Below are 27,483 nucleotides of genomic sequence, written 5' to 3'. Positions count from 1 at the left end.
ATGCGTTTTTTGCCACATACACATGCGCAGATGGGCAACAATCGCCCATAGCGTGCATCCGCAGCTTAGTGTCCTGGTCTAAATTGGGCCCTATATCCCTAATCATGTAAATGATCAACAGTTCCAAGATTCATGGCTAGTAGATCACAATGGGGCATATTTATTAAAGTATATTTGCGGTATATCCCCGCAAAAATTAGAGATATCCAGGATGTAGGAAGGATGGACCGCAGCAAATAGCTCTGATATCTACTGTGGTCCCTCCTTTTCCAACAGCAGCCTCCATATTTCTATGCTGCTGCTAAACTGTTGAATTGGCTCACTTTGCATTACAGAGCTTTGCCATGGCAGCTTAAGCCATTTGAAGATGGCATTAGCTTATTATAGCCTATGTGCTACCTCTAGCAGATTTCTTCAGGAGAGAGATCTGAAGGATCACTCCCCGATGCTGCCTGCTTGCACATGTACTAAGGGACATCAGCGCATGAGCGATAGTGCAGCTGAAGTGAAAAGCAGGAAGAAAAGTGATCGCATATATGATCACTTTACTTCCCACTGATCACTGGAAAGGGCTCCTTTCGTTGCCCCTGTCCCAGAGATTCCAAATTAATACATTTAGGCTCAACAAATTTTAATGAAAAAAATATAGTTCTAATGTGGGACCACAAAGCACAGCCTAATACTGAAATTACGCAAAATAATTGTTCCCAGTGGGATGTTTATAGCACACGGTTATCTGTGAAGAAATATCAAATAATTGAATAAAGATACGCAAACAGCAGTTTTTTTTATCAAAGTACAAAACAGAGGTAGAAATACAGTATATTGGTGCAGCATGTAGTTACACATGTCCTTCATACAGTATCTTCATTCATGGTAAGTCTGCTTTATATATCGACAATGGATGGTCTGGTCACTCTTGTAGGCATCTCAGCACAAGTGCATGTCAATCACACTGCAGTACAGGAATCCCCATCCTTCCTCATGGATTCTCCGTTAAAACACCTCTCTCCTCCCCATAGGACACCACTGTTCATATATCCTTATTGTGCTGACCACACAATCCTGTATGTGGTTTGCCCACACCATATAGAGTACTTCTATTAACAACTGTTTCAAATGAGCTCACTACTGTATCTAGGTCCCTTAATGTCCTGCTCAACCTACTTGACCTAACAGTTGACCATTCTCTAAAAATAAACATGAATGGTACTGCTTGAAACATGCTTAAAAACATGTAGAAATTAAAATATTAAACCTATCACATACCACCCTCTAATTTTTGCATGACACATATAACATACATTATACAGTATAACCCACTAGGATCACATAAATTTCTATTAAATATCAAGTTCAGTTTACTGAAATCTTGAAAGTCTTGATATGTGTATCCAACCAATGTAAAGGCTCAAGTTCAGTTTGGCATAATAACTATAGATGTAATAATTGTGCCATCAGATCTTATATCTCTGTCTAAGGAATCCCATCTCTGCAACACATTGTCATCTCAAGTTCTCATCTCCAGTGAGGTTCTCATCTCATCAACCTGTTGGCTTAGACAAATATACAGTGTGAAATAAATCATAACAACAAACAAAAGAAACATTTCCTTATTCTACTGTAAACGTCTCTTACGGTGCCTACACACATAGCGATGTGCTGACGATCCGACATCATGTACGATTTCCCCTGAGCTCTCCCCGGGAACTCCCCGGCAGTAGTGAGCACGATTAGGTAAAAAAAATCTGCCAGTTTGTGAATCGTGTCGGAAGTCCAAATCGTGAGATCGTGCCCGATAGATCGTGAGTTTACCACACAGCACACGAGGATCCTCACGATTGGTGGGAAATTTAAATAATGGATGGGGCTAGCAAGGGGGTATAAAAAGCAGGCGCAATTTTAACCCTGTGCACATTCTGCTCTGCTACTAGTGAGGTTAGGTGTATACCTGCTGAACCCTGTACATTGCTACTGTGCTCTGCTTTGTATTTGGCTTGCCTTTTACAGAGTGTCTTCTACCTGCAAGTGTGTGCTACCTGCATTCTATCCTGTTCCTGAATTCTGTGCTGATGCGTCCCGATCAGTATAAAGTTTTGGTCATCCAAGCTGGGGTCAAGGTGATTCAGAAGAGGGCCCAGCGAAGGAGGAGAAGAGCATGCTGGACCAAGGAGTGGCTGCTGCAAAGGGATACCTGCTCTCACATATCCCTGCTGATGGAGTTCAAGGATAACAACCTGGATGACTACTGAAACTACCTGTGCATGGATGAAGCCACTTTTCCAGGAATTGCTGAGTATGGTGACCCCCCACATCTGGAGGCAGGACACAAAGTGGCGGAGGACAATCCCTGCTGAAGAGAGACTGGTGGCTACCCTGAGGTACCTGGCTACAGGAAGGTCACTGGAAGACCTGAAGTTTGGGACCCTCATCTCCCCTCAGTCCTTGGGTGTCATCATCCCGGAGACCTGCAAGGCTATCGTTAAAGTGCTGCAGTACCAGTATTGCAAGGTAAGAAAAAAAAAACACACTACACGTTTGTTTCTTGTGAAAGAAAGTTTTTGGTTTTTTTTTAATTTTCTTTTTAACTCTTTATATAACTGTGATGACAGCCAATAAGGCTGCATTAAAAAGACTATGCCAACTACACTGCACAGTATTAAATAACATTTTATTTGTGGGTTTTGTTTTCACTCTGTGTTGTCAGCCAATAAGGCTGCATAAAAAAAAACTGTGCCAACAACACTGCACAGTATTAAATATTTTTTTGGGTGTTTTTTTTAATATATCAATTTCACATTATGTATATAAAATGTAGAAAACAGCATTTTATCACCAAATTTTATCAATCCCAATAGGTAGGCTGCTGTATGTTATATGGTGGGTCAGACGCCAGTTTGAACAGGCCAATACACACATGGCACAAGTACAGATTGTTGCCTCGGCTTCCATCAATCTGTACTTGCGCCATGTGTGTAGTGACCTTGTCCAAACAGCGTCATCACCACTGTATACCATAAAACAGCACCTATTGGGAGTGATACAATTTGGTGATCGTATAGGCAACAATAATAAAAAAAAATACCTAAAAATTACGAGTGATGGGGCAAATCTTCCTCTGACTCCAGCAGAGCACTATAAATGATCTGGCTTGTGGGTGGGGTACTGGGTGGGGGAGTAACCTCCAACTTGGCTGGGGGGGCCTCACATATGCGATTGGGGCAGGCAAATATAGAAGTGGGTCTACAATGTAAGCTGAGTCGTGTAAATTGCTATTGCGTATGCTAATTAATAGCTCATACACGAGACTGTGGGAATTTTTTTAATGTTGGGTCATCCATTTTTCACATTCTACTGTTAATATGCGCTGTGAAATCGTCAATGTCATCTGACGGTTTCTGAAGGATGCGTTCTGCTTGTTGCAGAAATATTTCCTCCTGTTCTGAGTACTGCTGCTGCTTTTTCTCCTGTTTTTTTTTTTCATTGGGGAGGTGTGGAACATGATGGGGGGCGGTTGAATGCTTGTTTTCACTGGGGAAGAATTTTCCACCTCGCTGTCCCTGATCAAACTTAGGTCCAGCATGGAGGACATATCAGGCTCTTCGGTGGGAGTCTATATAGGAAAAAAATGGAGAAAAGTCATGTTTTAACCCATTTTTTTATTTTTTTCTAGTTTACAAACACCGTGGAGGAGTGGAAGAGCATTGCTGAAGAGTTTGAACAACGTTGGAATTTCCCTAACTGCGGAGGAGCCATCGATGGAAAACACATCCGCATCAACCCACCTGCCAACACCGGATCATATTACTACAACTACAAACACTTTTTCAGCATCACTCTCATGGCAGTGGTGAATGCCAACTATGAATTTTTGTTTGTGGATGTTGGCAAGAATGGCTGTGCTTTGGATGATGGGTCCTTCAAACAGACGGCATTCTACCAGAGACTCACCAACTTGCCGTCACTGGACGAGATATAGCATGGCCTAAATTATGTTTTCAGTGCAGACGAGGCTTTTGCTTTACATGAACATGTGATGAAGCCATTGGCACAGAGGGGCCTGACCAGACAGAAGAGGATCTACAACTACCGCCTATACCGTGCACGGCGCATTGTGGAAAATGCTTTTGGAATACTGAGTAACCGGTTCCGCATTTTCCACACCACCATAAACCTACGTGTGGACAAAATAGACTGGGTCGTGATGGCATGCTGTGTGCTGCATAACTTTCTGCGAAGAAAGACTACCCAACGAGGACCAGTCACAGCTAGACCAGAAGATGCAGGACATCCGGAGGAGATTGCCCAGTTTACATCAGTGTCTGCACCACCAATTTTAACAACATCAACAGCACAAATGCCAAAGAAGTGAGGGAGGAGTATATGGCCTATTTCAACAGACCAAGTGTGGTGCCATGGCAGGAGTACTATCTGTGAGATAACTGACTATAGTGGACAATTGGGATTGATCTAAAATGTTTTGGTTTATGAACTGTGTCTCTACTTACCAAAAAATCCTCTGACGGTCCACTCGCTACTGCCGCCTCTTCTCACTCTCGCTTGGCCATCAGGATGTCAGACTGGCGTTGTGTCTCCTGATCGCTGATGAAGCTTATCAAGTGATAGTACCACAGCATTGGATGAAACACATCGTCAGTGCCTGCTCTGGAGCTTTTAGAATTGTCCACTTTCTTCTTGTATTGTAATGTTTTTTTTTTTACAGGAATGTAATGTGTATTTATTTGTATTGCAATGTTTTTTTTTAAACATGAATGTAATGTGTTTTTATTTCTATTTTAATGTTTTCTTTATTTTACAAAATGTAATTTGTTTTTATTTGTATTTTAATTTCATTTTTTTACAGGTTTTTAATATATTTCTGTTTATGCAATAGATTTGTTTATGTTGTTGCAATACATTTGTTTATGATGTTATATTACAACATTATAAACAAATATATATTACAGCAACATAAATAAAGGTAATATATTTGATTATGCTGTTGAAATATATTTTTTTTGTTGTTGTAATAGAATTGTTTAGGTTGTTAATGTATTTGTTTATCTTGTTGTAATATATTTGTTTTTTACATTTTCATATATTTGGAGTGTTTTCTAGTTATTTATTAGGTAGCCCATGACATTGGTGGCCAGTAAGTGGGTAGGTGGGTGGCGCACATTAGTGGGCATGGGAGGTTGATGCATGACCCAGCCACTGCCCTCCTCATTTAGGTGGGTGGTAACTGGGTCATGCATTTATAGTTGTGTGGCACACATTGTTGGGTAGGTGGGTGGCACACAGTGGTGGGCATGGGAGGTTAATGCATGACCCAGCCACTGCCTGCCTTATTCTGGCAGGTGGTGACTGGGTCATGCATTTATAGGTGGGTGGCACACATAGGTGGGCATGGGAGGTTAATGCATGACCCAGCCACCATCTGCCTCATTCTGGTGGGTGGTGCCTGGGTCTTGCATTCATAGGTGGGTGGCACACATTGGTGGGCAGTGGGGTTTCATTAATACAGTACCAATACTCACCAAAGTCCTGAAATCCAGACTTCAGTGTGCAGGCTCCCAATTGTGCTTCCTTCTCCTTCTATTCACGCTGCAGCACAAGATGGGGGATGGGCGTGTCCAGGGTCCTGTCTGTCAAATTCCGCGATGTACGATGAATCGTGAGATACATCGTGAGTAAAAAGTACTCATGATCGGCACCACATAGTGTGCCAGATTGGCAAATCTGCCCTACAGCATGGCAGATCTGAAGATGCGATGTACAACGAGCGGGGACGCGCATTGGCATCGTGATCGTGAGTGAAAACTCATGATTTGGCCATATTTTATACAATTTGTCATCACGATTCGTCAAAATTAGCCAAATCACGTAAAAAATCGCTATGTGTGTAGGCACCATTACACCTGTCTCTATTTCTATTACAAGTTATCATTAAACATTTCTGTTTAAAACAACCTTATAATAAGGGGCATATCCAATTAGCTGAGGGATTTCACCCGCGGCTAATTGACAGGCAAAAGTCCTGCGATGCGGGGTTTAGCAATTAAATAGCTATTTCCCTGCGTCACTAGACCAGGACTCCCACGCGAGAACACACTGATTCCGCGAGAACTGCGTAATACCCTCTTGCGCGAGGCCGAATAGGGCGGCCTCACGCTGATTTTACCTCGCACCTACATGAGGTGCGAGGTAAAGTCAATCAGCGGGGACTCAAGGATACCCGTGCGTGGAATCCCCGCTAATTGAATCCCGTCCAGCCCGACAATTAATTGGATATGCCCCCAAGTGTTTGTGTTTGTGTACCAGATATGATCTTCTTATATAACCGTTCCATCGGGATGTAGTTTGGAAGCCGACGGTCTAAATGCCGACCGCCAGCTTCCAGACTTTCTAATCCCGGCGTGGTACTAATGACAGTCATTAAACAGACGCCGGAAGACCGACGCCCGGCATACCGAACGAAGGGATGTCATGTCGTGGGTGTATGCACATCATAGATCAATATCAGTGTGTTCCCACCCCACACCCTCCTGTACACAATTGGCAGGTGAAACATAATCATCAATTGCAATAGATGTTTCCTCAATCTTCTCATTTAAAAAAAAACCATTAGATTTTTATTGATTCAAAAGTTTGGGGGAGTAGGTTTAGGGTACAGAAATAAAAAGAGGGAGAGAAAGGGAGTTAGGGTTACAATGGTTGCGATATATAAAGCATCTAAACATTAACATAATTTAAGATATAGAGTAAGTACACAGTTACAAACCCAACTTTATCAGCTATATATATTATCCAATATACAGCATACAAAATAAAGAAATGGTTCAAGCCGCCCTTGATGAAGTAAGACTAAGCTTAAACATTATAATTTCCCAGAATGTAAAATGTTTAGATCAAGGTAGTCAATTCTTTCCATAACGCCAAATGGTCAACCACTACCCACTGCTTTTCAGTGAGCTGAAGCTCGGTTTGGGTTTGGAAGTCCAATATACTGACCAACCCAACCACTTAATCAGCGAATTTGAGGCCGAGGAGGAATAAAGTATCCCCTCCATCTCAAACTCACAATGATGTTGAACATTTTTCTCTATAGCCGCCGACGTAGGGATTATAGGGGATCTACAGAATTGGACTATCATTATCTTAGTTGGTATAAGGATATGACCCATTATGTATCGGTCATTTTCTGTCAAGTTTCCTTTATATAAGTGGAAAATAGCCAGCACAGGGTGTGGTGCAATAGAAATCTTTAGAATTGTAGAAATTAAGATGAATACAATTTTCACAGCTTTGTAATGTGAGGACAAAACCAAAATATGTGGAATAAGGAGCCTACATGTCCACAGTTCCGCCAGCATAAATTGGATTGGGAGTGTGAAATATTATGTAGTAGTATAGGAGTAAAATATAGACGATGGAGCAATCTATGGAATTGTTCCAAATGCGAAATACATTTAGATAGTTTATAACCAGTTCGGAATATTAAATGGCAGCCTTCTTCTGAAAAAGAGCAAGAGAGGCCAGTCTCCCATCTTCGTAGTGCTGTGATTTTATTAAATTCTGCAGGGGTTATTAGGTAGGAGTACCACCATGTGATACATCCTGTGGTATTTGTTTTATACAGTTGATTGTGTAGAAACTGAGGGAGTCTATGAACAGTATGTGAAACTGGGGTTATACTATTTAACCAGTGTCTAATTTGTAGGTACTTATAAAAATGCTCTAAAAGAGGTGTTAAATTGCATATTGATTTGAGTGTAGGGTAGGAGAACACCTGATGCTGTAATCTCTTTGAGGGAGATTATACCTTGTGTTTTCCATGTTACAAGAGTTAGGTTGGGGATTAGTGTAGCTATTCCCTCTAGTGTAAAGTTGGAGGAGGGGAGATTAATACCTGAGGTCATTTTTACCATTTCTAGCCAGGCCTTACGAGACATATAAACTGCCGTGGATGTCTCTATCCATGGTATTTTAACATTTGTAGGTAGCCAGAGACAGTCATTGAGCAGAAATGGGAAAACCTTGTCACGCTCAAGCTGAACCCAAGGCATTACATTCTCTTTGGAGAACCAATAAGTCAATTGTGATAAAAGCGACACTAATTGATAGCACTTTAAGTCTGGATACCCCTGACCCCCTTACGATTTTGGAAGAGACAAAGTTTTCCTCGCTAACCTTGGTTTTTTGCCTTTCCAAATATAGTTGTTAAAGAGCTTTTGAAACTTATTGACAATGGATTTCGGTACAGAAATGGGTAATGTTCGGAATAGATAAATTAACTTTGGTAATACAACCATCTTTAAAGCGGAAATTCTACCCATCCATGAGATATTGTACATCATCCAGTCAGTCATTATTAGAGATAATTTCCGTAATAATGGTAGGTAGTTAGTTGGTATTAAACTGTTAATAGTGGGTGTTAAAAGAATTCCCAGATATTTAATGGAGTTATCCTGCCAGGAATTGGAATAATTTGCTTTAAGGTAGGTTAATAAACATTGGGGAAAGTTGATAGGGAGTGCCTGTGTTTTGGAACAATTTAGTTTATAATATGAAACTTCCGAATATTTTTCTAGTATAGCATGTAAGGTTGGTAAGGAGGTAAGAGGGTCTGTGATGGTTAATAATACATCGTCAGCGAATAAACTTGTTTTGTAAATTCTATTAAATAGTATGGGGCCCGAAATTTAATGGTCCATCCTAATGACCTCGGCTAAGGGTTCAATGGCTAAGGCGAACACCAGAGGGGAAAAGGGTACCCTTGATGAGTGCCATTTGTAATCATAAATGGGGAAGACAGTATACCATTGACATAGACTCTGGCCGAAGGGGAAGAATATAGAGCAAGAATCTATGTTCTATACAGTCTACCCTTGATTCCAAATCTTCCCAGGACAGCCTTTAGGTATCTCCAATTCAGTGTATCGAACACTTTTTCGGCGTCTAATGATAGAAGGAGAGGTTTGTTGAGGTTTGAAAAGGATTCTATAATATTAATCACCTTCCTCGTATTGTCCGAGGCTTGGCATCCTAATACAAATCCTACCTGATCTCGATGAATTAGAAACGCACACTCCCATTGGGCTTTGGAATAAGCACAATGAGACTTGACCACTCACTATGCGATTCTTCAATTACATCCAACTCTAACATTTTTTTAATTTCTTTCGATACTGATTCTCTTTGGGCTTCTGGTAACCTATAGGGCTTTAGGTTAACCTTAACCCCTGGGTCAGTGATTATGTCATGTTTAATGACCGTGGTTCTTCCTGGTATGTCAGAAAACAGTACCCTATTTCTGATCAGAAATTCCTTCACTTCCTGCTGTTGAACTGCTGACAGGGTTTTTGCCACTGTCACTTCGGGAACCAAGGGCCCTGAGTTTACTGGAGGGGATCGGACAGCTGCCAGAGCTGCTCTATCCTTCCAGGGTTTTATTTTAAGATTTACATGATATATTTGTTCTGGCTTTCTTTTGCCCGGCTGGTAGACTTTGTAATTAACTTGCCCCACTTTTCCTAAAATTTCAAAGGGTCCTTGCCACTTAGCCAAAAGTTTACTTTCTACTGTGGGAACCAACACCAACACTCTGTCCCCAGGAGCAAAGACGCGTAACCGAGCATTGTGGTTGTATACCCTCTGCTGTGCCTGTTGGGCCCATTCCAAGTGCTCTCTCCCTATCGGAACCACAGCAGCAATTCTTTATTGCATTTGGGAAACATGCTCAATAATGGTTTTATATGGACTGGACCGCCCCTCCCACGTCTCTTTGGCAATGTCTAGTAACCCCCTTGGGTGTCTGCCATATAAAAAATCGAAATGTGAAAACCCGGTGGAGGATTGAGGAACCTCTCTTATGGCCAACAACAAATAAGACAACAAGTAATCCCAATCTCTACCATCTTTGTCGACTACTTTTCTTAGCATATGTTTTAATGACTTGTTAAACCTCTCGACTAACCCATCGGTTTGGGGGTGATAGACCGAAGTCCTTATCTGTTCAATTTTTAACAGGTGGCACAACTCTTTAATGACTTTTGCCATAAATGGGGTACCTTGGTCAGTCAGTATTTCCTTGGGTATTCCCAACCTGCTAAAGACATGGACTAACTCTCTAGCAATGGTCTTGGTTGACATATTGCGCAACGGTATCGCTTCCGGGTACCTGGTAGCATAATCCATTATCACCAGAATATATTGATGGCCCCGGGCAGACTTCATTAAGGGTCCAACCAAATCCATAGCTATTCTTTCAAATGGCACCTCAATAATGGGTAATGGGACTAGTGGACTTTTAAAATGTGGTCTTGGAGCATGATACTGACATTCAGGGCAGGATGCACAATAGTCAGATACCTCTTTATGGACCCCGGGCCAGAAAAACCTCTGCAAAATTCGCTCAGTGGTTTTCTCTACTCCTAGGTGACCTGCCGTTATATGACCATGAGCCAGATCTAACACTGTTTTTCTGTATGCTTTTGGGAACTATTAATTGTTCCACAATATCTTCCCCTTTCTTAGTCACCTGATACAAAAATCCTGACATACTGCCATGTGAGGATATGACAAAGGACTATCAGGGTCTAGGGGTTTACCATCGATCACTTTGACATTCTCTCTGGCAGACGATCAACTAGCTCAACAACACTTCCCACCTCCCACACCACTTGGCGAGCCACCATCATGCTCCGCATTCTCTAGTTCGCCAATCATACTAGAAAAAGGGAACATCTCTGACTCTGAAGAAACTTCCTCTGCTAATACACCGGTAACCTTCTCAAATGGGTCAGGGTGATTTACCTCTGTGCAAAATCGGCTTTCCCACAACCTCCAGAAGTGAGCAAAGTCTCTCCCCAATATTGCATCATACATTAAGCCATGTACCAAACCCACAGAGACTATCGCGGAACCACATGCTGTCTCAATGTTCACTTCTGCAGTAATATAATACCTAGTGTCCCCATGTATGCAGGTCACACCAACAATTTTCCCCCTACGCCTCAAGGCATTCACCAGTTCAGCTTTCATATGTGTAACCAGGCAACCAGAATCTAACAGAGCCTCTACTCGGTTGCATTCTACAGTGAGTACACACAAGTGCTTATCTGTCCCAGCCGGTCAGCAGTACAGGCTGGCTGTGCAAAGAAAGACATCCTGTGGTTGATATGAGCAGTATCACATTGCATAGGTTCAGAGGTAAGTGAACAATTAGCCGCAATATGGGTGAAACAACCACATCGGAAACACTGAATCACATTATAATCTAGTCTTTTACGGGGTAGGAACCGTTCTGGCCTGGCTGGCCTATCTCCAGGTTTCACACCCTCAGTCTTAAGTACATTTCATTGCCCAGCACCCTTCTCCCCTGGAACAGTCTTACCAGTGACGATCTGTGGTCCTGTCAGCATCTCAGGCTGTAGCCATTTTGTGGTTACATGGACGAGGTCATGCATCTGTGAGCATGGAGGCTTTTCCATTTGGAATTCCCAACGGTGGACTCGGTGGGGCACAAACAAACGAGGTGACCCTCAAGTGAGTTAGGATCTCCCATTTTAGCTTTTCATAGTCCTTTGCATCAGCCAGGCACAAAGCATAATAGGCCTTTTGTGGTTTGTGGTATAAAATTTGCAAAAATTGCATAAAAAACATTTTACACATTGTCATTTTGGTATATTGTGTGTAGAATTGTGAGGACAAAATTAATTTATTTCATTTTGGAATTTGGCTGTAACTTAACAAAATGTGGAAAAAGTGAAGCGTTGTGAATACTTTCCGGATGCACTGTATATGGGCTTTACATTTGGCGAAATGTCTCAATACAAGTCTTCTTTTATTGGGAGAGTTGAGACATTTTACATTTATAGAGAGTACCTTAACCATTTGGAAGGAGAAACAGGATGCTGGAGATTGACTTATCTAAACCATGATGTCAATTGGACAAAGATTGTGTATCACGCAAAACAAAAACTTGGATAACTGTTGTACCAACATAATAAAGATAGGGTAGAAAAAAAGAAATAGGGAGAAAATAGTGCCTAAGAGGGACTATCAAGGACCACCTCTATAGGTGGTACATTGGTGTAAGTGGCCAATAGGGCGAATAACCCCCATCGCCCAGAATCTTATTACACAAACCTAATAAATCAGTGCTCTTAATAGAAAATATAAAACAGTAAACATAACTTAGAAGGACAATATATGAAAATATACTAGAAATGAAAAGTAAATACACACCCATTATGTATACTAGGAAGACAAGGATAAAGAGGATAAGATGTTCATATCTGCATGACTAGATGACTTAACTAATATGCTGCATACCATTTTTCTGCCCCTATGAATTATATATGGTATCATAGCAAAGATCTTATCAACTAGTATCCGGGGTTTCACACAGAAGGAACATCTTAAAACAGTAGATATACTTATCTCAGGTCATAACAGATGTGAAAAACTTTGAGGACAAGATATCAATACTTAGGAACCAATCAGGACCAGTCCTGGTTAACATGAAGGTTGTTTGGGATCTTCTGAGAGATATCTTCTAAGTTCCATGACACCAAAAGTTGGATACCGTCAGCTGGATCCAAGATGACCTTGGCAGAGCTGTTTCTTGAAATTATTAATTTTGTGAGGAAGCCCCAGCAGTAATTAATGGATGCTTTTTGGAGTGCCTTGGTTACCGGAAGGAATGATCTTCTCAATGCCAGAATTGCAGCTGACATGTCACCAAATTTTTGAAGCTTTCCCATTACTGAAGAATCTGCTACCCTTGCTGCATGAAGGATCTCTTCTTTAGTGTGGAAATACTGGAGTCGTATTAGTACATCTCTGGAAGCATCCGCAGGAGCAGGAGTTACTAGTTGAACTAGTGAGAATTAGCCATCCTTGTTTTTTTCAACCGTCGATTATCCTCAAGGGGGAGTCTATGTCCCTTGTATATGTATCCCTTGGTAACTTCTAGGGAGACTTGCTGGTCACCGATATTTCCACCCCTATGTACGTGGTGCATTCTGAGTGATATAGGTTGATTCATACAGGGTGAAAGCAACAGTGTATTGTGAGGACTCACCCAACACGCAATGAAGCTGTCCAGGACTGAGTGATCAGTATAAATAACACTTGATTAGGAGCTGCTTCAGGTCCAGATGAATTAAAGCTACAGGCAGTGTTAGTGGTTGGAGAAGCAGTGACTCAGCGTGCAGCCATAGGCAATGTGCTGCAATGAGGGACACAGGGCTGGAGAGACCAGGAAATGCAGAATGTCTCCTATTGCCACTTATGCAGTAGGGCAGGAGCTGAGGCAGTGATGCAGGGGAAGACAGAGGAACCAAAATGGCATCCTCCCGCAATTCGAGGCTCTGGTCACGGGTCTTTCCAGGGGTCCCCTGGTGGTATAGATTGCCTGACCCAAGTCTCCAGCCAGGCAGTGAGGGTCCAGGTAGGGTATGAAGGTTGTGGTAGCATCCAGCGGTGATCACGGCAATGTCGGGCCGAGCACCAAAATCGAGGCCGGGGCTTCTGGAAGCGGAGTAGGTCGCAATGGCCCCAGAGATGTAATGCACTCCTCAGTTCCAGCCAGGAGATCAGCGGTGCCCCGTGCGGCTAAATGTGAGGAGAGGACCCTTTGAAACAGCAGGGGTCAGCGGGAACAGGCTGTTTGTCAGTCAGACCATGCCCAAATCTTACCATTTTTAGTGCAATAACATTTCTTAATTTCTACCTGACAAGTTCTCTCAGTGTGGACTACCACCTCATTTGACTCTGTGTTAGTGAAATGCATTTCTAATTCTGGACAGTGATGATTCTCACTCCCCCTCCCACTGGAATTTCTTAACACCTCAGAATTAGTAGGAACAAAAATATCGCTTCTGACCTCATTTCAATTATTGCCAAGGATAAATACATAATTTACATAAATACATAAATGTATCTTCTAAAGACTCCAAATCTACTTCTTTTGACAGCCTCAATTCCCCACATTCAGACATCCCGACATAAGGTGGATTCATATCAACATCTAATTTCTGCTGAAATTTTTTCACATATCTTCATAATTTCAACAACTGCTTTTCTAACCTTTGCAAGCTTAAAATTTTGTTTGTACTTAAGAACCATTTTGTCTTTTCAGTAATACAACAATACACACATGCACTGAGATTTTCTCTTATCACAAAACCTCTCTCATTTCTCATGAGACAGAGGGAATATTATAATACACACATACACTGTGATTTTTCTACTAAAGTAATCACGTAACCTCCCTCATATACTGACTGTCAAATCATATTACAAAATGTGATCCAACATGAGACAGAAGAAACATACAATGTGATACCTCCTTTACATTCATAGTAAGACAAAGGTACACTGTGAAATCACAACTCTCCCAATCATCAATTATTGAGACAGAGGCAACATGCACTGTAATTGCAACTGATCACACCTCCCCCATATCCATTGGGACAGAGGCACATTAAACAATGTGATCTTGCAACTGATCACACCTCCCCCACCTAATTATTGGGACAGACATAACATACACTGTGATCGCAACTGATCACATCTCCCCCACATGTATTGATACAGAGATAAATGTACACAAAACAGTCTGAGACATGGCACTATAACAGTGCACTAAAACAACATTGTAACATTACTCAATTACGATATTTGCAGCTATATCCTGCCATTGACTACGCCATTTATGTTCCCAGTGGGGTGTTTATAACACCAGACCCTCCAACATTTCCTAGTAAGAACCCGGTACATGGGGGGGCATGACCGCAGATAAAGGGGCGTGGTAATCTGTAAAGGGGCGTGTCCATGGGGGCTGGAGGCATCGGACGCTGGCTAGTTTAGAACATGCAGAAATATACTGCATGTTCTGTATGTATACCGGCGCTGGCGGTCAGGGCAGAGAAGCACAGAGGTCGGCTGTCACTCAGCAGCGCTGCGGGAGTCCTGTGTCCCAGCAGCGCTGCTTAACAAATCTGGTGAGTGTACCAACCCGGTACAAAACGGTACAGCCCCGTTTGCCGGTACAGACCATTACAAAATGGTACTGTACCGGCTAAAACGGTATAGTTGGAGGGTATGTAACACAAGGTTATCGGTGAAGAAATATCACATAATTGAGTAAAGATACGTATAACAAACAGCAGTTTATTATCAAAGTACAAAACAGAGGTAGAAATACAGTATATTGGTGCAGCAATACTCAACTTATATGTGGTTACACATGTCCTTCATATCTTCATTCATGGTAAGTCTGCTTCATATATCGACAATGGATGGTCTGGTCACTACATGTCAATCACACTGCCGTACAGGAATCCCCCATCTTTCCTCATGGATTCTCCGTTAGAACACCTCTCTCCTCGCCATAGGACACCACTGTTCATATTAGAGATGAGTGGGTTCGGATCTCAGAGATCCAAACCTACCCAAACTTAGGGAATATGAGTCAGATCCGAGTTTTCTCTGGTCTTCCTGCCTGACTCGGATCTCAAAACGAGGCAAAACGTCATCATCCCGCTGTTGGATTCTCGCAGGTTTTGGATTCTATAAAGGTCCCGCAATCACCGCCATTTTTCTCATTCTGGCTGTGGAGAGTGAAGAGGGAAGGAGCTGGGAGCTGTGCTGCGCTGCTGTTGTGCATAATTGAGGTTGTCCTGTCCATAGGGACTGGCTGGCTGCAGGGCCGGTGCAAGGTTTCCCAGCACCCTAGGCAACAATTCAGCCTACTGAACTGCACCCCACCACTACCAAGACCCACTTTCCAGCCCCTCAGTTGAAAATGAGGAGATGGCATCTTAGAAGTCCACAGCTGCCATCTGCATTTAGAACAAGAAGAATGTCTCTCTCAGAGACGCCCTTAATATTGTGTATTGTGATAGGCAGCCTCTATGGCGCCCCCCAGATCCCTGTACCCTAGGCCGATGCCTAAAGCTGCCTAATGGTGGAGCAGGCCCTGGCTGGCTGTTGTCCATAGGGACTGGCTGGCTGTTGTCCTGTCCATAGGGGCTGGCTGGCTGTTGTCCATAAGGGATGGCTGGCTGTTTTGAGGTTGTCCTGTCCATACGGGCTGGCTGTCTGTTGTCCATATTAATCCATATAGGGGCTGGCTGGCTGTTGTCCTGTCCATAGGGGCTGGCTGGCTGTAGTCCATAGGGGCTGGCTGGCTGTTGTCCATAGGGGCTGGATGGCTGTTCTGCTGTGTTGTCCAGTGGGTGCTCTGTCCATTAGGGGTGCTCTTCTTCACCCCCAGTGTAATAAAAATAAAAAAAAAATTTTGTATGTGCATGTTAGCCACACCACTAGTGAAAAAATAGAAACAATTTTTGGGTGTGTGCGTGTTAGCATGCCACACTACCAGTGAAAAAATAAAAACAAATATTTTTGTGTGTACACCACCAGTGTGAAAATAAAAACAATTTTTTTGTGTGTGCGTGTTAGCCTGCCACACCACCAGTGCAATAATAAAAACAATTTTTTGTGTGTACACCACCAGTGTGAAAATAAAAACAATTTTTGTGTGTGTGTGTGTTAGCCTGCCACACCACCAGTGTGAAAATAATAAAAAAATGTTGGTGTGTGCATGTTAGCCTGCCACACAACCAGTGTGAAAATAAGAACAATTTTCTAGTGTGTGCGTTTAGCCTGCCACACCACCAGTGAAAAGAAAAAAAAAATAATTGTGTGTACACCACCAGTGTGAAAATAAAAACATTTGTTTTGTGTGTGTGCATGTTAGCCTGTCACACCACCAGTGTGAAAATAAAAACAATTTTTGGTGTGTGCTTGTTAGCCTGCCACACCACCAGTGAAAAAAAAAATTGTGTGTACACCACGTGTGAAAATAAAAACAATTTTTTTGTGTGTGCATGTTAGCTTGCCACACCACCAGTGTGAAAATAAAATAATTTTTTTGTGTGTGTGGTTGGTTGTGTGCATTAGCCGCAACTTAGCTGCGCTATAATTGCTTGGTGTCACTGTTGTAAGACTGCAGTGAGTATTGAGGACAGTCACATGATGGGAGGACAGGATCCACATACCAGTCTTGTAGCTGCCGGCAGCAGTCATGATGATGATGCAAGGCTGTCGATGTCATCTATGAAGGTCGATGTACCAGGGCTTAAGTCAGGCCAAAAAATCAGGCTAAAAAAATCAACTTTTACCCTGTTAAAGAAAAAAAATCTAAAGTTAAGTCAGCTTTAGAGAAACAAAAAATTGGCAATATGCCATTCACTACACGAAGTTGCAAGGAAAGGCTAAGGCCTTGGCCTATATTATTTATGACTGGTGGTTCTAGTGATGATTGAAGCCCCTCTGCTTGTAGGAGAGGTACAAAAAAAATTTAAATTGTTAGGACGCGTAAGACACTGGAACCAACTGTGTGCTCCAATAAATCACAAATCCCCGAGGAGAGTCTAAGTGTGTCCGTGGTTGCCATGTGTGAGCCTGACCTTTCTAATACTGTACTTGAAGAGGATCCTCCTTCCACCATTTGTTTTTCCCCTTTTGCAATTTTGGGGATGAGCAGCACAAGTCAACATGCTGAGATAGAAATCGAGGATGTTTCTGTGGAATTGCACGAGGAGGATGAGGAGGATATTTATGTAGTTGGCGATAACAACAAGGATGATGAGGATGTTGATGATGATGTTGATGGCAACAGTTGTTGCCCATGGTGGGAAAAATCCCATTGTTGCCATGCCTGGGCAAAGGACCAAAAAATCCACATCTCATGTGTGGAATCATTTCAACCCAAATCTGGACAACCTTTACCAAGCCATGTGTAACCATTGCCATGTAACAGTGAGTAGATGTAAGGACCTTAATCATCTTGGAACTTTCTCCCTGTTTTTACGTCACTTGCAGGGCATTCATCAAATTGGAAAGCTTATAGAAACTTTGAGGACAAAAGAAAGAACAACAATCAGTCCAATGTCACCTAGCTTCTCCACTCTATCTGGATCCAAGCACCTGCAATCTCCACCACCAACACCTGCATCATCATCAACATCCTCATTTGTGATCAGAAGTAGTCCTGCATCCAAAATCATAAAGACTGACTCCTCTTCTATCCGTTGTTCCTCGGAAGGATCCTTGAGTGTTATGCCTGCTGCTGCTGTTGCTATGAGTGGCTCTTCATCCCAGAAGGGGACCAGGAAGAAGACTACTTTTAGTAGTTCAAGTTCAACCAAACAATTGACTGTCACACATACCTTTGCATTGGCGAACAAGTTTGACAGCAAACACCCAGTTGCACAGCGGATTACTGATGCCATAACAGCTATGCTTGTATTAGATGTGTATCCAGTATCCGTCATTCATGCAGTGGGTTTTAGACAGTTAATGGAGGTCCTGTGTTCCCACTACCGTGTCCCTTCTAGCTTCCACTTCTCTAGAATAGCAATTCCCAATCTGTACAAGGATATTAAAAAAAACCTTATTAGTGTCCTCCAAAATGCCGTTGTGCCCACTGTACACTTAACCACAGATATGTGGACAAGTGGGACAGAGCAAACTAAAGATTACATGACTGTGACAGCCCACTGGGTAGGTGTATTGCCTCCAACAGTGCAAACAGCAGCATCTAACAAATGCAGCTCATTCAGAGGCATACCGCTGAGAATCTCTTAGAAAAACTCAGGGAAATCATTGCAAAATGGCTTATCCCACTTGGACTCTCCTTGTGATTTGTGATTTCTGACAATGCCAGCAATATTGTGCGAGCATTACATCTGGGCGAATTCAAACACATCCAATGTTTTGCTCACACAATGAATTTGGTGGTGCAACATTTAGCAACTGCGTGTCAAAGATTACAGCACCAACAAGAACTGTTGGATTTGCCCTGCCATCAGCTGAAGCAAGAGGTAGTAACTAGGTGGAATTCTACCCTCTATATGCTTCAGTGGATGGAGGAGCAGAAAAAGGCCATCCAAGGCTACACTGCAGCCTATGTCGTAGGCAGAGGAGTGGGAATGCACCTTAGTCAAGCGCAGTGGAGAATAATTTCCGTGTTGTGCAAGGTTCTCAAACCCTTTGAACTTGCTACATGTGAAGTTAGTTAAGATACAGCCAGCTTGGGTCAGGTCATTCCTCTAATCAGACTTTGCAAAAGCAGCTGGAGAAAGTGAAGGAGCAGCTGAAATGGAGTATTCCGCTAAGTATGTTGGACTTGTAGAGCAAGCCCTTCATTCGGTTTGACAGGATTCAAGGGTCATCAATCTCTTGAAATAAGATCACTATATTTTGGCGACCATACTTGATTCTAGGTTTAAGTCATACCTTCTGTCTTTCTTTCCAATGGACATAAATCTAAAAAGATGCAAAGAGCTGGTGGTGAAAAAAATGTCAGCTCAAGCGGAACGTGACACGGCAGCATCTCTTCCTTCATTTTCTACAGCTGCCAGGAAAAAAATAAAATTTTCCTAAAAGACCCACTGCTTTTGGTGATGCAGCTCAGTCAGCAAAACCTTATGACATCTGGTTGGGTCTGAAAGAACTGGCTACAATGAGTGACATGTCTACCTTGACTTTGTCTGATACGGCCACCATTCAGAGAATGGTGGATGATTATTTTAGGGATAGCATCCAAATAGGCATGTCACTCAGGGCCTGATTCAGAGGTGCTCACAAAAAGCGAGCGCTCGCTCTGAATCAGGGCGGCCGCTTTTTATTTTTTACCCGGCCTCCTGGCCGCTCGCTAAGCTGTGGGTGATTACCCACAGCTTTTGCGAGTGGCCAGATGATGGTCGCGATGGTCACTACCATCGCGACCATTGGGCTTGCGACAAGACCCTTGTGGTAGGGTCTCGTTCCTGCAAGCCCCAGTGAGCTTCTTGGTCAAATAGAGCAGGAAGCTCACTACTGACATCACGAGTGATGTCAGTAGGGCCGCCCACAAACGGCAGGCGTTCCTTCAGGAACGCCTCCTTTTGTCCAGCTACCCTCCTCCCCACCTAAAAAATGGGACGAGCTGTCGATTATCATCGACAGCCGCTCCATTTGTAGCGAGCCCGGGCTGAGTGAATTTCTCACTCGCTACAGGGCTTGCGCACGCGTGAGAAATTCCCGGCCATCGAACAGCTTGCGGGCGTTATGCGCTTGCGAGTGGGTCTGAATCAGGCCCTCAGTCCCTTTTACTACTGGCAGGAAAAAGAGGCAATTTGGAGTCCCTTTCACAAACTGGCTTTGCTGTACATAAGTTGCCCACCCTCCAGTGTGCACTCTGAAAGATCTTTCAGCGCAGCCGGGAACCTTGTCAGTGATCATCATAGGAGGTTACTTCCCCAAAATGTGGAAAAGATGATGTTCATGACAAAAGATTACAAATTCCATGAGGAAAACCTTTACCAGCACTTATGTCCAAAATATACAGAAGCGTCTGTAATGGTGGATTCCAGCGGGGACAAATTAATATTGTGTGAAGAAGAGGAGGATGCACACACCAATGGGGATGACGACATCTTATCTAATGTATTGTAAAGCCAGTTTGTGTATGGGATCATTGTTACCAATGTCCACTTTGCATTGGCAGCTTGTTTTGTGGGGGTCCAAACAAACCAATCATTCAGTCACAAGTGGCAGTCCCTGTCACTGAAGTGATTGGTTTGTTAAACTGTGAATGTCATATTTCATATATACACAACATGAGGGTGGGTTGGAGGGCCCAAGGATAATTCCATTTTGCACCTTTTTCCTTTCCATTTTGTGCTGTTTGGGGCATTGCTGCCGGACACTTTTAATGTTAAGGTTTATGAATGTCCAGAAATTGTAATGGCCACAGTCAGCATCTCCTGCATGCCCCTTTCATTTTTTTAAAAGAAAAGTCTGAACCAACTGCTGCTTGTTGTGTCAACCCGGCAGCACAAGTTGCACAGCAGTGACATTCAGCCAAGGGTTCTCAGCCCTCTAGGCTGCTACACAGCCCAAAGGCCACATCCTGCTTCACGGCCCAAAGGCCACCTGTCTTCACTTCTCACCAGCCCTCAAGGCTGTAACGGCCACAACTTGCCAAGAGTTCCAGCCCTCAAGGCTGTTGCAGGACTGGTTCCTTCCTAATCATAGCTCTGTATTCCACTACAACTCAGCCCAGAGGCTGCATCAATAGTTAACTATCAACTATCAATTCTTCAGCCAGTGGCTGCACCAATTATCAATTCTTCAGCCAGGGGCTGCACCAATTATCAAGTATCAACTCTTCTTACCTCAGCCAGTGGCTGCACCAATTATCAAACATTAACTCTTCTTTCTTCAGCCAGTGTCTGCACCAACTATCAATTCTTCAGCCAGTGGTTGCACCAATTATCAAGTATCAACTCTTCTTACTTCAGCCAGTGACTGCGCCAACTATCAATTCTTCAATCCTCAAGGGGTATCCCAACCATCATCTTTGCACAGTCCTCAAGTCTATTTATCACTCAGTTTTGAGCCAGCTAGCTGGACGCAACCTTTTGGCCCTTAACTAGATGAAAAAATCAATATTGTGAGCTGTGAGGTGGTCAAAATTTACTGGAAACGAGTGGAAATAAATGTTATTGAGGTTAATAATACTGCAGGAACAAAAACAGGCCCATTTAATGTGATTTTAGCTGTTTTTATGATTTTTTTTTTTTTAAATCCAGATCCAAAACCATAACTGAAAAACAAAACACGGAGGTGAGGTTTTGGCAAAACCAATCCAGATCCAAAACCAGTGGAGATCCAGATCCAAAACCAAAACACGAGGGTCAGCACACATCTCTAGTTCATATATATCGTTATTCTGCTGACCACACAATCCTGTATGCGGTTTGCCCACACCATACATAGTACTTCTATTAACAACTTCAAATGAGCCCACTACTGTATCTAGGTCCCTTAATGTCCTGCTCGACGTACTTGACCTAACAGTTGGCCATTCTCTAAAAATAAACACCAATGGTACCGCTTGAAACCTGCTTAAAAACATGTAGAAATTAAAATATTAAACCTATCACAATAATGCAACATTATCACATCATTATTACATTCTGCAAGCGAGACTCTTTTTTTTCCTCCATGTGGCCCCTTTACCATTCAAGACCATACAAGACCACAGCAGGTATTTCAACATTTTACAATGGGGAACTATACACACAGGGCCTGATTCAGACCCGCTCACAAGCGCTATGCGCTCGCAAGCGGGTCGATGGCCGGGCAGTGTGCGCACTGTGCGTGTGCAAGCTCCGGAGTGAGAGAGAAATTCTCTTGCTCCAGGGCTCACTACAAAACGGGGCGGCTGTCAATGTTGATCGACAGCTCACCCCGTTTTGTTGGCGGGGAGGGGGGGTGGCTGGCCAAACTGAGGCGTTCCCGAAGGAACGCCTGCCATTTGGGGGCGGTCCTACTGACATCACGAGTGATGTCAGTAGTGAGCTTCCGGCTCTATTAGAGCAGAAAGCTCACTGGGGCTTGCGGAAGATGAGACTCTACCACAAGGGTCTCATCGCAAGCCCGATGGTCGCGACCATCACCTGGCCGCTCACAAGAGCTGTGGGTGGTCATTCACAGCTTAGCGGGCGGCCAGAAAGCCGGACTTCAAACAAAAATGCCCTTCAGACCTGTGAGCTGCCACTGGCAGCGAGCGGGTCTGAATCAGGGCCACAGTACCTGCACAATATACAGTATAAAAAATGTATTAAGGTGTAATACACAAAACTAAAGGGTGGTGGTAATAAATAATACCAAAATATTGGAAGGGCAATAACGAGTGTATGGAGAAAAAACAGTCAAATGAAGCGGGAAGACTGATGGGAAGAAAATGAGAGAGAGGGAGGTGAGAGGGAAAGTTAACAGAGACCAGGGAGAGATGAGGATTGGGGAGATGAGGATACCACGGGGAACAAATCTTATGAAAGGTGGCCATTGAGTTATTGCAAACTAATGAGGTCACAAAATGGAGGTCACAAAATGAACCCGGGCAGATCTAGACTTTACTTTTAAGGGTGGGTTAAGAATTAATACCGACTCCTCCCCTCTCTATTCATTACAAAGGCTCCCCCCCCAGCCCACCATGTGCACCAGACCCTCCCCACCAACCCCAATGATATACCTCACAAAGACAGACTGACAGTGCTCTTCTGAAAAAGTGACAGGCAGGACCAGACCCCCCCAAATAATAATTTGCCGCACAAAGGCTCTTCCCAGCCCCACATGTGCACCAGACCCCCCACTGAAATGCTCCACAAATAGATACTCACAGAACTCTTCTGAAAACATGACAGCAGGGCTGGTGCTAGAGTGTTTGGCACCACCTGCAAACTATAAATGTGTGCCCTCCTTCAAATAGGAGAAGCAGTGGGTGACACTGGTCAGAGGCAGTAGGGGACACGAAGCAGGTGACACTGGGGAAAGGCAGTGGGTGATAGGCAGTGGGTGATGCTGGGGAGAGGCAGTGGGTGACACTGTGGAGAGGCAGTGGGTGACACTGGGGAGAGGCAGTGGGTGACAGTAAATAGGTGACAGGCAGTGGGTGACACTGGTCAGAGGCATTAGGGGACACGAAGCAGGTGACACTGGGGAAAGGCAGTGGGTGATAGGCAGTGGGTGATGCTGAGGAAAGGCAGTGGGTGACACTGGGGAGATGCAGTGGGTGACACTGGGGAGATGCGGTGGGTGACACTGGAGAGAGGCTGTGGGTGACAGTAAATAGGTGACAGGCAGTGGGTGACACTGCGGAGGCAGTGGATGACACTGAGGAGAGGCAGTGGGTGACACTGGGGAGAGGCAGTGGATGACACTGGGGAGAGGCAGTGGGTGACAGTAAATAGGTGACAGTCAGTGGGTGACACTGCGGAGAGCCAGTGGTCAATGCTGGAGACAGGAAGTGTCTGACTTGGAGAGGCAGTGGGTAACATAGAGGATGACAGGGAGAGGCAGTAGGTAACAGGGAGAGGGTGTCAGGCAGTGGGTGAGAGAGAAAGGGTGACAGACAGTGGGTGAGTGAGTGACAGAGAGAGGCAGTGGGTGATGTCAGTAGAAGGTGAAAGGCAGTGGGTGACAGAGAGAGTGTGACGGGGAGATAGTGAAACCAAGGAGAATCAGATGGTGAGGCAGTGTATGAGGTGAAAAGATAATGGGAGGCAGTGAGGTAGTGGGTGACAGGAAGATGCAGAGGGTGTCAGGAAAGAGTGATGGGTAGAGGCAGTGGTAGATGCCAGGGAGAGGCAAAGGGTGACAGGGAGAGGCAGTGGGCGACACCAGGGAGAGGCAGTGGCGACAGCAGGGAGACGCAGTGGGCGACGCAAGGGAGAGGCAGTGGGCGACACCAGGGGAACACTAGGCTGGAAAAGGGAGTACACTGAGCTGAATGAGGGGGGACACTGACAAGACTGTCTGGATGTTCTTGCTGAGGGGCAGTTAGATGGGGCAGTGGGTTGATTGGGAGCGAAGGGAGAGGACACTAGGTTGGCAGGGTGGGAGTCCCTGCGATGAGGGGTCAGTCAAATAGTGGGGAACACTGGGCTGGATGGGGGTCACCTTGTGGATAGGGAGACTGGGTAGGATGGGGAGGGGCAGTGATATAGGGGTGGGAACACTAGACTAAATCAGGGGGGATCACTGTGACTGGCTGGTGGTTCTAGGTAGGGGGCAGTGGGCTGGTTGGGGAGGGAAGGAGAGAGATACTGGGCTTGCAGCATTGGAGACACTGGGATGGGGGATTAGTAATGGTGGGGAACACTTGTTGGAGAATGGGCAAACACTGTTGTGTTCGGAAGCACTAACCTGCTGCTGTCCCATTTCTGCCTGGCCCTGCACACTTGCTGCAGCCTCCTGAGCGGCCCTTCAGCTCCAGCTGCTGCTGCTGTCATCTGGGAGTGTCCGTGGCTGCCTTTTCCTGGCATTGCGATTAGTGGGAGGGGAAGGAGAAGGACTGGTGCTGTGCCCAGGCCAGAACAGACATCAGTGTCAGGCAGCCACAGTCAGTGAGTGGCTGGACTGTGAGTATAGAAGGCGGAGCCTCACTCCAGCTCCGTCTCAGCTCAGGGGCAGAGACAAACACAACTCATTGCCTGGCTGCCATACAATTTGACAGCACAGGCTCAGCAGCAGGTCAGGCGCAGTGGAGAGGGAAGGAAGAGGCAAGGGGAACAAGGTCGGCGGTGCCACTGGTGATGGTGAGGAACTGCTTAGCCAGGTACGCTCTGCCCACTGCCTGGCTGTCATATCATTTAAGGTTCAGCGCAGCGGGAGGATTTGAGATGAGAGGGGAGGAACTTAGGAGGATAGGAGTTGCCAGCCACGGAATAGTTTATTACCTCAGCCGGCGCGAACCCCAAGCTGCCCACCCCCTCCGCAACGCCCGCGGTCCTGCCATACCGGACACAACTTGTGACTGTGTCAGTGACAGACCCATGCGCTGGTGCTGCACCACAGCTGCACTGTTGACAGGCAGCAGCACCAACAGCTAAGCCCGGCCGGCTGACACTAGTCGTGTCATTAAGTGGACGGGGTTTATAGGAATCTGGGCTATGTGTACGGGCGGCGATCGGCATTATCGTCCCCCCTGGATCCACCAATGCAAAGTAAATGGAGCATAACAGCAGTTGGCCCTCATTTAGATACAATACTATGTGCAAATAGCCAAAGTTGGAGTTAATTAGCAGTAAAAAGAGTAGAATATTTTATGCCACCAGATCCCTCCATATACTGTACCCTTTTTATGCCAACAGATCCCTCCATATACAGTACCCTTTTTATGCCACCAGAACCCTCTACATGCCCCTTATAATCCAAATATGCACGTCATCAAATATTGTGCTACCACTTTACCTCTGCTAATTCTCTTACATTTGTCTTCAGTTTGTTCTAGGGATCAGGGGACCTAAAGTTAACTACTCCTACATGGCTCCTCCTATCCACTCTTTCCTAACTCCTCCTACCGCTGGATGTGGACAGTATGGATGTAGTGTCGAGTCCTATCCTCTGATGGTAGATGGCGGGGAGTCTGAAGCAGTCTGCCCACCGAGTAATTACCCGGTCCCCTCCTGTGCAAGTCTGACCTTGCATATGTTGGCTTGGGCTTCTTGTTACACTTTGGAAAAAATATATAGTAATAGTCATAATAAAAAACAATAATAGTATTTTATTAATATTCTGAAAAAATATATTTTATATAATAAATACATAGAGCATTTCTACTATGAGCATCCTGTGCTATCACTATTCTGAGATGGCTATAGTGAAAGGAGGACATGGTGAAGGCACTCACTGGAGAAAGCCTATTTTCACCTGAAATAAGGCTACTACCTCATAGTAATGTCATATAATCTATTTATCATCCTTCTTCGAGTAGCACAGTTGGTGTAGTGGGTAGCATGACTTCATCATAGCCCTGAGGTCATGAGTTAATTTCTGACCAAGGCACTGTCTGTGTTCTCATGTTTGTATGTATTTCACTTGAATGCGCTACTTTTCTCCCACACACCAAAAACATACTAGTAAGTTAATTGGCTTCTGACAAAAAAAAGTGTGTGTGTGTGTGTGTGTGTGTCCATGTTATAGGAATAGATAGAAAGCTACAGGAGCACTGTGCGGACAACCTCTACTACCAGGACTGCTTTGGAACCCCATCATTCCCATCTGGGCTTCTCCCTGTGTTTTGCTTGTTGCGGTGGTGCCGTGCGTCAAAGCCCGGGACCTACAGCTAAGGAAGCTAGCCCACCGCAACCACCACTAAAGGTGAGAACATTTGTTTTACATTGCTCCATGTGAGCCAGGACTTTTTCCCAGTGATCACCAGGGAGTGTATAGGTGGTTCCTATTCAGTCCATTTATGCATTGCCATTCTATGTTGTATGTCTGTTTTATATTTATTAAAAGTTTATTTTTACTGTGATTATCACAGATATCATTATTTAATTCATTTGAATGCATTCATAGTCCTAACCCAGTGCTCATATATATTCACCTACTCTTCTGTGTCTGTTTCTTTAGTACAGTATATAGGGAGTTTTATGTGTTACTCGCCAGGTGCATTTTGAGCTGCAGGTTGTTTAGGTTTATTGCGCAAGAACAGGTTCTGCCTTCATCGCTCTGAACACAGGACCTGATTCAGAGCTGGACGCTCTGACAGAGCGCTCGCTCTGAATCAGGACCGGCCTTCTTGTTTTTTAGAGCGGCCTCCTGGCCGCTCGCATAGCAGTGGGTGACCACCCACAGCTATAGCGAGCGGCCAGGAAGATGGTCGCGATGGTCAAGACCATCGTGACCATCGGGCTTGCGACGAGACCCTTGTGGTAGGGTCTCATTGCCGCAAACCCCAGAGAGATTTCGGCTCTCACAGAGCCGAATTCTCTCCCACTGACATCACTTGTGATGTCAGTGGGGCCGCCCACAAAAGGAGGCGTTCACATGGGAATGCCTCCGTTTGGGCAGCCACTCCCGCAGCCCGCCCATCAAAGGGGGCGTGCTGTCACTCAACATCGACAGCAC

General features: G+C 44.4%; 1 protein-coding gene across 2 annotated transcripts in view; it reads left to right on the top strand.

Annotated features, from left to right (window-relative positions):
- ELAPOR1 (endosome-lysosome associated apoptosis and autophagy regulator 1) overlaps positions 1-27,483 on the top strand; it is a 529,163-nt gene that overhangs the window by 114,257 nt on the left and 387,423 nt on the right. The gene's annotated exons all lie outside the window — the stretch shown is intronic.

This window comes from Taudactylus pleione, unplaced genomic scaffold (genome assembly GCF_031769625.1).
Source record: "Taudactylus pleione unplaced genomic scaffold, aTauple2 ptg000387l, whole genome shotgun sequence".
NCBI lineage: Eukaryota > Metazoa > Chordata > Amphibia > Anura > Myobatrachidae > Taudactylus > Taudactylus pleione.
Note: the sequence above shows the minus strand (reverse complement) of the source record. Positions and strands in the feature narration are given on the sequence as shown.